Here is a 15,828-nt window from a genome sequence, read left to right on the forward strand (position 1 = left end):
AGCTATAGCCTAGCTTGATTTCACTTTTACCATCTTCATTAATGTACATAATGATAATGTACATAATAATGTACGTAATAATAATGTACATAATTAATAATGAATTTTTGTTGGTTAGATTAATTCATTAATCATGCTTCTAAATAGTAAATGCCGAGATATCTGTGTTTGTCTTCGTAATTTTGACATCGCCTTCAGTAGTAGGGGACTCAGGTATTGATTTGGAATACTCTGTACTTGGCAGGTCATTAATATGCATCAGGAACAACAGTGGCGCCAGTGGTTACTTCTGCCCAACCCCGTGAGGTTCCTCTGACATGTGTTCTCTATTCTCTCCCGTCAGGTAAGTTTCAGCCTTCCTTTCTACACCTGCTTATGATGCTATTTTCCTTTTTGACAATCGGCATGGGGACATAGGGTTAAGTGCCTTCCAGCATTCCAGAAGTACCCATTCCACCAGCCTTTCCCATATTTTCGAAGCTGCTAATCACGTCATGGAAGACCAGGTCTTCAATGTTTAACGTATTCTTTCTTAACCCATTAGTAGTTTCTATCCTCCAGGTTATGATCAGTTATATTTATTTTTTCCTGTAACCTACGGACTATATCTATTAGCGGTACTGGTTTGTAGTTTAGAATTTCCCCTTTCCCTTGACGACAGGGTTGGCTCCCCTCCCTTCCCATGGTATTAATTCCTCTTCCGATGACTTTACATATCTGCAAGTGGCCGGCCAAAGGATTCTAGACACTCCATCAGAGAGAGAGAGAGAGAGAGAGAGAGAGAGAGAGAGAGAGAGAGAGAGAGAGAGAGAGCGTGTGTGCATATGCAATTACCTATTCTTGTAGCATGAGGGAGATGTACATTCATGGGGGCCCTATACCTTGAAAACATGATATTCCTGAGCATCCAATTCCTACCTTAAATCCAAGGAGATCCTAAGTCTGTGCGTGTTCTAGATGATGCCTTATCCAACCCTTTTAATTAAACTGCGAACAAAGTTTCAAGTGGCGCTCACCAGAACTTTCGCTGCCCGGCTGGTAACAACAAACTTAAATAAGAATTCGTTCCAGGTGTCGTAATCTATCTTATTCGAAGGGGCTGAATTATCTTACTTAAAAGGTTATCGCATTTGAAGTGTCGGTTGGTTTCGCTCAAACACTTACCAAATACTGAGCTGTCATATGTAAAGCATTACAATTACTGTACAGAACAACGGCCGAGAGAATGAGGTGTTGTGCCATCAACCAATACATCATGTACTGAGGAAGCTCTGCTTCCCTGTACTTATGACAGCGACGTATCATTTTTACCAAGAAGTTACTGCTTCATAGTTAATGTTCCTTTGTTGGCCAGCAGGAGACCAGAAGAGTATTGCCATCATGCTAACACCATCCTCATCACTAACCGTAATCATGAATAGATTCTTACTTTCCCTACTAATCTCTTTCGTGAAATTCTTCCGCTAGATGTCATCATGTCGTAGTACAACACCTACCTTCTCTACTCCCATAACATCCGTTATGTTCTTTCTGTAAGGGTGAAAGTAGTCACTCTTGTAGCTCCTTAGAGGTAAAAGTATCAGGTGAGCCTACGTGTACAGACCAGGTTAACTTTGTCCGTTGACCAAGTCATTTTGGTTTTTGGTTTTGTTTCCTCAGGAGTTGAAATGAATTGGGCTTTGCTTCAGTATTCATGTCTCACAAAATAAACAACATATATTTACGATACAACAGTCAGTTTTCAAAAGTTTTGACTAAAACTCTAATGGTCTGAAAACTTTATTTACCGTGTATTTACGTTTATTCCATGGGGCACAATTCAGCTCCATAATTGTATCGTACACATTTGCATAACCGAATAATGTCAATTGAATTTCTATATGTTCGTCAGGTCACGCACACACATAAATATATACAAGTTCACCACACGTGTGTATATATATATATATATATATATATATATATATATATATATATATATATTTTTTTTTTTTTTTTTTTTTTTGTCGCTGTCTCCCGCGTTGCGAGGTAGCGCAAGGAAACAGACGAAAGAAATGGCCCAACCCCCCCCCATACACATGTATATACATACGTCCACACACGCAAATATACATACCTACACAACTTTCCATGGTATATATATATATATATATATATATATATATATATATATATATATATATATATATATATATATATATTATCCCTGGGGATAGGGGATTAAGAATACTTCCCACGTATTCCCTGCGTGTCGTAGAAGGCGACTAAAAGGGGAGGGAGCGGGGGGCTGGAAATCCTCCCCTCTCATTTTTTTTTTTTTAAATTTTCCAAAAGAAGGAACAGAGGGGGCCAGTTGAGGATATTCCAAAAAAGGCCCAGTCCTCTGTTCTTAGCGCTACCTCGCTAACGCGGGAAATGGCGAATAGTTTAAAAGAAAAAGAAAAATATATATTTATATATATATATATATATATATATATATATATACATATATATATATATATATATATATATATATATATATATATATATATATATATATATATTTACTTATTTATTTATTATACTTTATCAGTCTCCCGCGTTAGCGAGGTAGCGCAAGGAAACAGACGAAAGAATGGCCCAACCCACCCACATACACATGCATATACATACACATCCACACACGCACGCATATACATACCTATACATTTCATCGTATACATATATATACATACGCAGACATATACAGATATACACATGTACATAATTCATACTTGCTGCCTTTATTCATTCCGTCGCCACCCCGCCACACATGAAATGACAACCCCCTCCCCCCCGCATGCGCGCGAGGTAGCGCTAGGAAAAGACAACGAAGGCCACATTCGTTCACGCTCAGTCTCTAGCTGTCATGTATAATGCACCGAAACCACAGCTCCCTTTCCACATCCAGGCCCCACAAAACTTTCCATGGTTTACCCCAGATGCCCTGGTTCCCATTGACAGCACGTCGACCCCGGTATACCACATCGTTCCAATTCACTCTATTCCTTGCACGCCTTTCACCCTCCTGCATGTTCAGGCCCTGATCGCTCAAAATCTATTTCACTCCATCCTTCCACCTCCAATCTGGTCTCCCACTTCTCCTCGTTCCCTCCACCTCTGACACATATATTCTCTTTGTCAATCTTTCCTCACTCATTCTCTCCATGTGACCAAACCATTTTAAAACACCCTCTTCAGCTCTCTCAACCACACTCTTTTTATTACCACACATCTCTCTTACCCTTTCATTACTTACTCGATCAAACCACCTCACACCACATATTGTCCTCAGACATCTCATTTCCAATACTTCCACCCTCCTCCGCTCTACTCTATCTATAGCCCATGCCTCGCAACCATATAACATTGTTGGAACCACTATTCCTTCAAACATACCCATTTTTACTATCCGAGATAATGTTCTCGCCTTCTACACATTTTTCAACGCTCCCAGAATTTTCGCCCCCTCCCCCACCATGTGACTCACTTCCACTTCCATGGCTCCATCCGCTGCTAAATCCACTCCCAGCTATCTAAAACACTTCACTTCCTCCAGTTTTTCTCCATTCCAACTCACCTCCCAATTGACTTGTCCCTCAACCGTACTGTACCTAATAACCTTGCTCTTATTCACATTTACTCTCAGCTTTCTTCTTTCACACACTTTACCAAACTCAGTCACCAGTTTCTGCAGTTTCACACCCGACTCAGCCACCAGCGCTGTATCATCAGCGAATAACAACTGACTCACTTCCCAAACCCTCTCATCCACTGCAGACTGCATACTTGCCTCTCTTTCCAAAACTCTTGCATTCACCTCCCTAACAACCCCATTCATAAACAAATGAAACAACCCTGGAGACATCACGCAGCTCTGCCGCAAACCGACATTCACTGAGAACCAATCACTTTCCTCTCTTCCTACTCGTACACATGCTTTACATCCTCGATAAAAACTTTTCACTGCTTTTAGCAACTTGCCTCCAACACCATATATTCTCAATACTTTCCACAGAGCATCTCTATCAACTCTGTCATATGCCTTCTCCAGATCCATAAATGCTCCATACAAATCCATTTGCTTTTCTAAGTATTTCTCACATACATTCTTCAAAGCAAACACCAGATCCACACATCCTCTTCTGAAACCACACTGCTCTTCCCCAGTCTGATGCTCTGTGCATGCCTTCACCCTCTCAATCAATATCCTCCCATATGATTTCTCAGGAATACTAACAAACTTATACCTCTGTAATTTGAGTACTCACCTTTATCCCCTTTGCCTTAGTGCAAAGGCACTATGCATGCATTCCGCCAATCCTCAGGCACCTCACCATAAGTCATACATGCATTAGACATCCTTACCAACTAGTCAACAACACAGCAGTCACCCTTTTTTTTTTTTTAATAAATTCCACTGCAATACCATCCAAACCCGCTGCTTTGCCGGCTTTCATCTTCCGCAAAGCTTTTACTACCTCTTCTCTGTTTACCCTCAGTTTACCCTAACCCTCTCACTTTGCACACCACCTCGACCAAAACACCCTATATCTGTCACTCTATCATCTAACACATTCAACAAACCTTCAAAATACTCACTCCATCTCCTCACATCACCACTACTTGTTATCACCTCCCCATTAGCCCCCTTCACCGATGTTCCCATTTGTTCTCTTGTCTTACGCACTTTATTTACCTCCTTCCAAAACATCTTTTAATTCTCCCTAAAATTTAATGATACTCTCTCACCCCAACTCGCATTTGCCCTCTGTTTCACCTCTAGCACCTTTATCTTGACCTCCTGCCTCTTTCTTTTATACATCTCCCAGTCATTTGCACTATTTCCCTGCAAAACTCGTCCAAATGCCTCTCTCTTCTCTTTCACTAATAATCTTACTTCTTCATCCCACCACTTACTACCCTTTCTAATCTGCCTACCTCCCACGCTTCTCATGCCACAGGCATCTTTTGCGCAAGCCATCACTGCTTCCCTAAATAAATCCCATTCTTCCCCCACTCCCCTACGTCCTTTGCTCTCACCTTTTTCCATTCTGCACTCAGTCTCTCCTGGTACTTCCTCAAACAAGTCTCCTTCCCAAGCTCACTTACTCTCACCACTCTCTTCACCCCAACATTCTCTCTTCTTTTCTGAAAACCTCTACAAATCTTCACCTTCGCCTTCACAAGATAATGATCAGACATCGCTTCAGTTTCACCTTTCAGCACATTAACATCCAAAAGTCTCTCTTATGTATATCTCTCTTTTTAAACCAGGTATTCCCAATCACCAGTCCTTTTTCAGCACCCAAATCTACGAGCTCTTCACCATTTCCATTTACACACTGAACATCCCATGTACACCAATTATTCCCTCAACTGCCACATTACTCACCTTTGCATTCAAATCACCCATCGCTATAACCCGGTCTCGTACATCAAAACTTCTAACACATTCACTCAGCTGCTCCCAAAACACTTGCCTCTCATGATCTTTCTTCTCATGCCCAGGTGCATATGCACAAATGATCACCCATCTCTCTCCATCCACTTTTGGTTTTACACATATCAATCTAGGGATTACTTTTTTACACTTATTACATACTCCCACCACTCCTGTTTCAGGAGTATTGCTACTCCTTCCCTTGCTCTTGTCCTCTCACCAACCCCTGACTTTACTCCCCAAACATTCCCAAACTACTCTTCTCCTTTACCCTTGAGCTTCGTTTCACTCAGAGTCAAAACTTCCAGGTTCCTTTTCTTAAACATACTACCTGTCTCTCCTTTCTCATCTTGGTTACATTCACACACATTTAGACACTTCAATCTGAGTCTTCGAGGAGGATGAGCACTCCCCGCGTGATCCTTCTTCTGTTTCCCCTTTTAGAAAAAATAAAAGGAGGGGAGGGTTTCTAGCCCCCTGCTGGGAGCAGGATTTTTCTCGTGCTCATAGAATTGGATACGACAGCTTATATAGAGTTATTAATCTTCTTTCTTAAGTTCTCTAATTTCTCAGTATCATTCTCCCATTAGGTGGGTAATCAAACACCAGTTGTCCGTAGTCCATCATTTAATACATCTAAGCTTTCGCCCTTACAAAGGCATAATCGGGAATCTACAAAAAGAGATACATACTGCGTCACAAAACTTGGATATGAAAAGTAGAACGGAATCAAAATATAGAAACTCGGGAAAACACAACACATAGCACATAAAAGTAAGGTAAACACTAAACAAATTAACTATCTCATGAAGGGTAGTCAATCTAGATACAACATATGGAAACAAAATAGAAAACTTAAAGTCGAGGAAAAACATAGAACAGTATTACACAAGAAAGTCCATCACTTAATACACTAAGAAGGACCAAGCGAGACCGTTAGTGTCCGGATGTAGAGCTGAGGTCAGGTTAGGCTCGTCTGATTCTCTCAGACCTTCGTAACGTTGGACCGTGTTCCTGACGCCCAGCAGTGGCGGACTAGGTAGCTTGTAGCGAGTCAGTGATGTTTCCCATTCGTCTACGTTCTCTTGGCGGGCCTTCAGAAGCTGTATGGCGATAGTCATATTTGTCTGGATGTTGATAACAGGAGCTTTCTCTCTAATGTGAATGGCTCCATATATCTGTAGTCTCCTGTGATCACTGCAACTAGTAATGATTCTGGTGTTATTCAATATAATATCCCTCGTTAGTTTCGTTCCATGCTTTTGTTGATGTTGTTTAATCCACCTTCTTGTATGTGGAGCGAGAGGCGACGGCTCAGGGTGCAGGTTGTATGTCCAATGTAGTTTATGTGGTGAGGCTGACAGTCCCCAATACAGCATCGTATACCACATCGGTATGATTCAAACTTTCAGATCGACCTACCATATTGTTCTTGACGAGCGAGCATGTTTTAGGATCGTTTTAGTGTATCATTAGACTGATAATGTGTATATTTTACTTTTCTTATCCAAGTCTTGTGACGTATTTTTCTCTTTTTTTGTAGATTCCTGATGATGCCTCTGTGAAGGCGAAAGCTTGAATTCATTAAATGGTGGATTACGGACAAGCGGTGTTTAAGCACCCACCTAATGGTAAAATAATACTGAGAAAATTAGAGAACATAAGAAAGAAGATTGATAGCTCTGAATATGCTGTCGTATTCAGTTTTATCACTCTTTTTCCCTTAAGTATTTTTCCACACACATTCTTCAATAGAAACACTTGATCCACATAACCATTACTACACTAAAACCACATTGTTTCTCCCCAATCTGATGCGCTGAACATCCTCTCACACATTGCACCAGCTGCTCCTCTCAACACATTGACATCCGAGTCTCTCTTATGCATGCTATCAGTTGTTATTTATTCGAGTAATGCCCACTTCTTTCCTAATCACCCACATATACTTATGTATGTCCCCCTTTTGAATTGGGTATTCCCAATCACCAGTCCGTTTTAGCACACAACTTCACAAGCTGTTCACCATTCCTGTTCCTTTTCACCTCACTCCACCAGACTCCGCCTGCTCGAGGTTACACGGCAAATGAAAAGTCGCCTTTCTTGAAGCTGTATCATTGGGAGTAGATTCTTGTCAAAGAACGTCTCATTCCAAAGGAGTCCAAATTTCCCTGCTACTGGAGGTAGCGCAGATTTGGGGTGGAGGGCCTTTTTAGAAAGGTCCTAGGTAACACCAGAACTCTTTAATAGAAATAGGTCTTGGGTGATTATAAAGAAAAAAATATATATTTTCTTTTCATACTTGATCGCCATTTCCCGTGTTAAAGAGGTAGCACCAGGAACAGACGAAGAAAGGCCACATTCACACATTTCCATTCTTTAGTTGTCTGCAGTGTAGTGCATCCAAAGCGCCACTTCCTATCACAACCAGGCCACAGACATTTTCATGGGTTACCCTGGACGCTTCACATGCCCTAGTTCAGTCCATTGACAGCACGTCGTCCCCAGTATACCATATCGTTCCAGTTCACTCTATCTCGTATACGCCTTTCACCCTTCTAGATGTTCAGGCACTGATCGATCAGTCTTTTTCACTCTATCCTTCATATCCAGTTTGGTTCCCCGTTCTCCTTGTACCCTCCACTTCTGACACATATATCCTCTTTGTCAACATTTCCTCACTCCTTCTCTCTCTATGTCCAAACCATTTCAGTGCACCCTCTTCTGCTCTCTCAACAGCACCCTTTTTATTACCACACATCTCTGATCTATATAGAGCCCATACCTCGCATAGGCTATCTATATGATATAGTTGAGACTACCATCCCTTCAAACACACCCAAAATTCCCCTCCCACACATCCATCCTACGTATGCGTATATTTTATCAAAAATTCGCGACAAATGAAATCTACATGTTGATCCATACGTGCTATTTCACCAGTTTGTTGTTAAAAGATCATGAATGATGTCAATCGTACTGCGGTAAAAACTCCCACAAATGTGCTATTTCGATGATATGTTGTGGCTCATTTTATCTTCGCTTGCAGGAATGTTGTTATAACTGGACCTGGATACAAAACTGATCTTTTCCGATCCCATCCAAAGCGGTAAGTACTCAACCGATTGTTCTTTCCAAAGATACTGAGACTTTTGTGTCATTGTACAATATAAAGATGTTATGTACTTACATTAGCATTTGGTTGAAACGCTCTTTGTTTGATTGGTGGATAACTCATAATGTCCGCGGGTTATAAAGACCCACCTAGTTAACATGTTTGAAGTCAGCATGTATTAACTGAGTCAACAATGTTTGTTTGTCTTTCAAGAATGAGTGACCAACGACTGAGAGCAGGAGAGCGCTGACCAAGGCGTGGGAGGCGCTAATGGCACGCTGTGGCATGTTTACAGTAATGTTGCTGTGGGAGATAGGGTATTGCACCAGTTGCTTTCATTCACCCGTACTCTTCCTAGTCCTTTAATCTCCTGTTTTATTTTTCTAAGAAAAACATGACTTCAGACATTTCAGGATGGTTGATCAGGAAACACAAATATTCTGCGATGGCATCATGTGGTATTTGGGAATACTCGGGCTGTATTTGAGCTCGAAGTCGAGTAGTAACGATGCAAGGCATAATTGTTTACTCTGGTGAAACATGGCAACTCCACCGTTGGGCTTGCTAGAGGTCCTGCATCAATAAACTTCACAGGAAAATGCATCAAAACTAATTTAAGCTTAACCAACCACTACGTATTGCTAATAACACATATATGTGCAGTCCATGCGAGTGAAAACCAGTGCAATGATGAAGTTACGTAATACTGGAAAATGTTGCAATAATAAAATGCGTTGGCAACATGGCTGGACTTCCAGACTGGACGAACGTGTACCTTGAACCTTCACCACCGTGCCAGTGTCACTCGAGCAAGGGGAGGTGAAGTACGCAAACGTTCTCTCCGTCAGTCGTTTACAGAGCTGAGACTTGCTGATACTTGTAAGTACATCTCATTCTCCTTGCTATAAGCTATTCTCATTTCCTCCATGTTGGTTTATGGTAGGTAACTGTCAACAAGGTCAACACAGATAACTGAATGATTCTAAACCAACGATTGTTCAGGAATTTGTGTAACCTGGCATAACACTCATAAAAATGTATCAGATAGGACAACTGATTTAGAAAAATGTCATGGAAGTCAACAGATTTCTGATGAGTAGATATCAACAATGCTTTTTCAAAATTGGACAATAGATGTTCTTATAACCTTTGAAATCGTTGTTTACTTGAGGTTGGAATGAACGTTGAACACATTTTTTTTTATTGTTTTTTGATAATGTTTCACTCGTAAGGACAGTGAATGGCATGTTATGAATTATGCTAAAGAGTCCACACTGTTGTTTTAACTTTGGTAGAATGGTTAGCATACTTAATATTTTTTTTATTCGTTTTAATTCCAGTACTGGGATAGTTACTGACCGAAGTGTGCTTTTTGTCAATGTTTTTCTTGTTATTAAGTCAACTGGCAGCTCCGTGAGGGAGAGAGAAAAAAAAAATATTCGTGTGAAGTCTTCAGGGAGCTGGAAATACGGGATTTCGAAATCATGTTATGGAGGCATTTTTGTCGTAACTGTTGTTTATGCGAGTGGTTTTGCATGTTGTCATGGCATAGATGTTATAAACATGGTTTATTGTTCCTGTGGCATCATTGTTTATTGTGGAGAGTACTCAATTAGTGACGGTGTTTTGATGTGGGTTTTTATATGTCAAGTTGAACTCTATAGGTTTTTGCGGGAGTTTACATGTTCCCGTGACACTGGTGTTTCAGCCTGCATGTACACTTCATCATTTGTGAGGGGCAAGAAATGTCCCTTTAACATGTGTTTTAATGTGGATTTATTGATCCTCGTGACTCGTGATTTGTATTAGGCTTTACACATTAGTGGCATGCGTTTCAAATTTGGCTTGACACACTCCCTTGACGTATTGTGATAACTTGGGATTGCATATTTCGCTAGCGCTATAGTTATGAATTGGGTGAACACATTCCCGTGACGTGTTTTAGCGGATGGACATTATAACACTAGTTCAAACTTGGGTTTATTTTATATCCATGACCATGTGATTTTTTTTTTTTTTTGAAGTCACTGAAAAATGATATAAAGAAACTCAAGAATACATTAGTTATAACTTTTTAGGAAGTCACCAGAAAATAATAATTATATGAAAAATGTTAAGAATACATTAGTTGTAACTCATTCTACAACGAGCGTATGATGAATTGTTGGACCATAGTTAACTTTATTTGTGGATAAAAGTTCTGTATAGCCTAGTCCGACTTGGTAATCTTTCCACTGAGCTTAGGCTAAGTTCCACTGGCGAGTTTCCCTCTTCCTTTCTTCCTGTTCTGTTTGAATATAATAATGATATTGCGTTGGAGAGATGATACAAAGTTCGATGTGGAAGAGGGAGCCAGATTTTGAGTCTCCTTCAGCTCCAGATTTCCTTTTTATTTACAGTATATTCAGTAACAGCTTATGTAATAACTTTTTCTTTTTACGTGGTTCCTATTTGAAAGACAGTAGCGAAGCCATTTAGATGTATGATGAATTCCTTGATAACTAGAGCTTCCTTTCAAACAAAAGAATGAGAGGCTGAGAGCAGCATAACTCATAGTACCACGCAGAAATAAATAAAGAACTGCAATGTTGTCATGACTTGGCCAGTCTTGGGTGTCGTACGAGATTTATGAACTAGACGCCTGGCAGCGAGCACGGGTCGTCCCAGGGGATGCTGGCTGAGGGGCCCGCTACAGCCTGACCTGAATCATAACATGTGACCCTGCTAGTTGACACTTGGAAATAGTAATCGCCTGGGAACCTTAGGTCGTAAGTCAGAAATACTTTTCCAGCTCAGTTAGCAGCACTGTAAATAACGAGTTTAACTTTTGCAGTCGAAGGTGAATGTACATACACAGTAAACATGTACAACTCTCTCTCTCTCTCTCTCTCTCTCTCTCTCTCTCTCTCTCTCTCTCTCTCTCTCTCTATTATGGGTCTGTTGGGCCTAGATGTGGATAGGAGCTGTGTTTTCGTTGCATTACACATGAAAGCTAGAGACTGAGTGTGAACGAATGTGGCCTTTTTTGTCTGTTTCCTGGCGCTACCTCGCTGAAGCAGGGGGTGGCGATGCTATTTCCTGTGGAGCGGGGAGGCGACAGAATGGATGAAGGCACGCATGAATATGTACATGTATGTCTATGTCTGTGTGTGTGTGTATATATATATATATATATATATATATATATATATATATATATATATATATATATTTATATGTATATGTTGATGTGTATATGTGCGTTCGTGGGTGTTTTTGTATGTATGCGTGTATATGAGTGGATGGTCCATTCTTCGTGTTTCCTGACGCTACCTCGCTGACGCGGGAAACTGCAATTATATATATATATATATATATATATATATATATATATATATATATATATATATATATATATATATATATAATTTTTTTTCGATGAGGCCACGGGGAAAATGAAACACGATATATGGACTCGTAGGAATACCTTGATCACGCGCAAAATCGTGATCCTTTCCAATATATATATATATATATATATATATATATATATATATATATATATATATATATATATATATATTGGGGAAGAGCAGTGCGGTTTCAGAAGTGGTAGAGGATGTGTGGATCAGGTGTTTGCTTTGAAGAATGTATGTGAGAAATACTTAGAAAAGCAAATGGATTTGTATGTAGCATTTATGGATCTGGAGAAGGCATATGATAGAGTTGATAGAGATGCTCTGTGGAAGGTATTAAGAATATATGGTGTGGGAGGCAAGTTGTTAGAAGCAGTGAAAAGTTTTTATCGAGGATGTAAGGCATGTGTACGTGTAGGAAGAGAGGAAAGTGATTGGTTCTCAGTGAATGTAGGTTTGCGGCAGGGGTGTGTGATGTCTCCATGGTTGTTTAATTTGTTTATGGATGGGGTTGGTTGGGAGGTAAATGCAAGAGTCCTGGAAAGAGGGGCAAGTATGAAGTCTGTTGGGGATGAGAGAGCTTGGGAAGTGAGTCAGTTGTTGTTCGCTGATGATACAGCGCTGGTGGCTGATTCATGTGAGAAACTGCAGAAGCTGGTGACTGAGTTTGGTAAAGTGTGTGGAAGAAGAAAGTTAAGAGTAAATGTGAATAAGAGCAAGGTTATTAGGTACAGTAGGGTTGAGGGTCAAGTCAATTGGGAGGTGAGTTTGAATGGAGAAAAACTGGAGGAAGTGAAGTGTTTTAGATATCTGGGAGTGGATCTGTCAGCGGATGGAACCATGGAAGCGGAAGTGGATCATAGGGTGGGGGAGGGGGCGAAAATTTTGGGAGCCTTGAAAAATGTGTGGAAGTCGAGAACATTATCTCGGAAAGCAAAAATGGGTATGTTTGAAGGAATAGTGGTTCCAACAATGTTGTATGGTTGCGAGGCGTGGGCTATGGATAGAGTTGTGCGCAGGAGGATGGACGTGCTGGAAATGAGATGTTTGAGGAAAATGTGTGGTGTGAGGTGGTTTGATCGAGTAAGTAACGTAAGGGTAAGAGAGATGTGTGGAAATAAAAAGAGCGTGGTTGAGAGAGCAGAAGAGGGTGTTTTGAAATGGTTTGGGCACATGGAGAGAATGAGTGAGGAAAGATTGACCAAGAGGATATATGTGTCGGAGGTGGAGGGAACGAGGAGAAGAGGGAGACCAAATTGGAGGTGGAAAGATGGAGTGAAAAAGATTTTGTGTGATCGGGGCCTGAACATGCAGGAGGGTGAAAGGAGGGCAAGGAATAGAGTGAATTGGAGCGATGTGGTATACAGGGGTTGACGTGCTGTCAGTGGATTGAGTCGGGGCATGTGAAGCGTCTGGGGTAAACCATGGAAAGCTGTGTAGGTATGTATATTTGCGTGTGTGGACGTGTGTATGTACATGTGTATGGGGGGGGGGGGCCATTTCTTTCGTCTGTTTCCTTGCGCTACCTCGCAAACGCGGGAGACAGCGACAAAGTTTAAAAAAAAAAAAAAAAAAAAAAATATATATATATATATATATATGTATGATATTTATTTTTTTTATTATACTTAACCGCTGTTTCCCGCGTTAGCGAGGTAGCGCAAGGAAACAGACGAGGAATGGCCAACCCACCCACATACATATTTATATACATAAACACCCACACACTCACATATACATACATATACATTTCACTGTATACATACATATCCATACACAGACATATACATATGTACATGTTCATACTTGCTGCCTTCATCTACCTCATCCCCACCCCGCCACACACGAAATAGCATTCCCTCCCCTCTCGCATCCAGCGAGGTAGCGCCAGGAACAGACAAAAAAGGCCCAATTCGTTCACACTCAGTCTCTTGCTGTCATGTGTAACGCACCGAAACCACAGCTCCCTTTCCACATCCAGGCCCCACAGAACTTTCCTTGGTTTACCCCAGACGCTTCACATGCCCTGGTTCAATCCATTGACAGTACGTCGTCCCCGGTATACCACCTCGTTCCAGTTCACACTATTCTATGCAAGCCTTTCAACCTCCTGTATGTCAGGTCCCCAATCGCTTATAATATTTTTCACTCCATCCTTCCACTTCCAGTTTGGTCCCCCACTTCTCTTCCCTCCACCTCTGACATGTATATCTTCTATGTCTATCTATCCTCGCATATTCTCTCCATGTGTCCAGACCATTTCAACACACCCTCTTCTGCTCTCTCAACCACACTTTTCATTACCACACATCTCTCTTACCCTTTCATTACTCTATCAAACCACGTCACACCACATATTGTCCTCAACCATTTCATTTCCAACACATCCACCGTCCTCCTCACAATCAGATCTATAGCCCATGCCTCACAACCATATAACATTGTTGAAACCACTATTACTTCAACATGCCCATATTTGCTCTCCGAGATAACGTTCTCGCTTCCACACATTCTTCAACGCTCCCAGAACTTTCGCCCCCTCCCTTATATATATATATATATATATATATATATATATATATATATATATATATATATATATATATTTTTTTTTTTTTTTCTTTCAAACTATTCGCCATTTCCCGCTTTAGCGAGGTAGCGTTAAGAACAGAGGACTGGGCCTTGGAGGGAATATCCTCATCTGGCCCCCCTCTCTGTTCCTTGTTTTGGGAAAAAAAAAAAAAAAACGAGAGGGGAAGATTTCCAGCCCCCCGCTCCCTCCCCTTTTAGTCGCCTTCTACGACACGCAGGGAATACGTGGGAAGTATTCTTTCTCCCCTATCCCCAGGGATATATATATATATATATATATATATATATATATATATATATATATATATATATATATATATATATATATATATATATATAATTTTCCTGGCGCAACCTTCCTGGAGGGGGGACGCTATTTCTTGTGTGGCTGGGTGGAGACGGGATTAGATGAAGGCAACAAGTATATGTGTATATATGTATATGTCTGTGTATGTATATGTATGTATACCTTGAATTGTATATGTATGTATATGTGCTTGTGTGGGCGTTTATGTGTATACATGTGTATGTGGGTGGGTTGGGTCATCTCTCATCATTTCCTTGCGCTACCTCGCTAACACGGGAGACGGCGATTAAGTGTGTGTGTGTGTGTGTATATATATATATATATATATATATATATATATATATATATGTGTGTGTGTGTGTGTGTGTGTATGTATTTGAGGCTTCAGCCGTGGACAGAAGTCCACATGAAGACCAGTCCTTAATTGATATATGGAGGGGTCAATGAAAGGGTGAAAAAGAAGAGATAAGGGAAATGTTTATGAATTTTGGAGAAAGTGAAAGATCTGTCTTTCGAAATGTGTCAGGTCTTAGTTATTGGAATGACATGAGAAGGTAGAGAGTTCCAAAGATTTGAGTTGTAAGGAAAGAAACAGTTATCAGAACGGCCTACCCTTGAGTTGCCAACGGCCACACAGTAATCATGTGACGCAGCTGCTTGCCGAGTATAGCGTGGTCCAGCTAGTAGTGGGGGGCACACAAGCAGCCAGCTCTCGGGAGCAAAAAGCAAAGTAATACCTATAGAAGAGGGAAAATGAACCAACATTGTGACATAAGGCAGGAAAGACAAATTTTAAAGTTAGCTAGAACCACCCGAATGTGAGATCAGTACTCCATACAAGGGCAAATTAATCCGTTGTATAGACGGAACAACTGCTCAGAAGAGAAGAAATTTCGACATCTAAACAGGACTCCCAGTTTCGTAGAGACCGACTTGGCTATTTTCGTAATGTGGG

At 40.7% G+C, this 15,828-nt stretch overlaps 1 protein-coding gene across 1 annotated transcript in view; it reads left to right on the top strand.

Moving 5' to 3' along the window:
• The first annotated feature begins 9,304 nt into the window (after positions 1-9,304).
• Positions 9,305-15,828, top strand: part of LOC139750302 (kielin/chordin-like protein) — a 436,266-nt gene continuing 429,742 nt past the window's right edge. Inside the window, exon 1 of the mRNA XM_071664925.1 lies at positions 9,305-9,458. The gene's annotated coding sequence lies outside the window, so the exon portion shown is untranslated. The remainder of the gene's footprint in view (positions 9,459-15,828) is intronic.

This window comes from Panulirus ornatus, chromosome 9, assembly GCF_036320965.1.
Source record: "Panulirus ornatus isolate Po-2019 chromosome 9, ASM3632096v1, whole genome shotgun sequence".
Taxonomy (NCBI): Eukaryota; Metazoa; Arthropoda; class Malacostraca; order Decapoda; family Palinuridae; genus Panulirus; species Panulirus ornatus.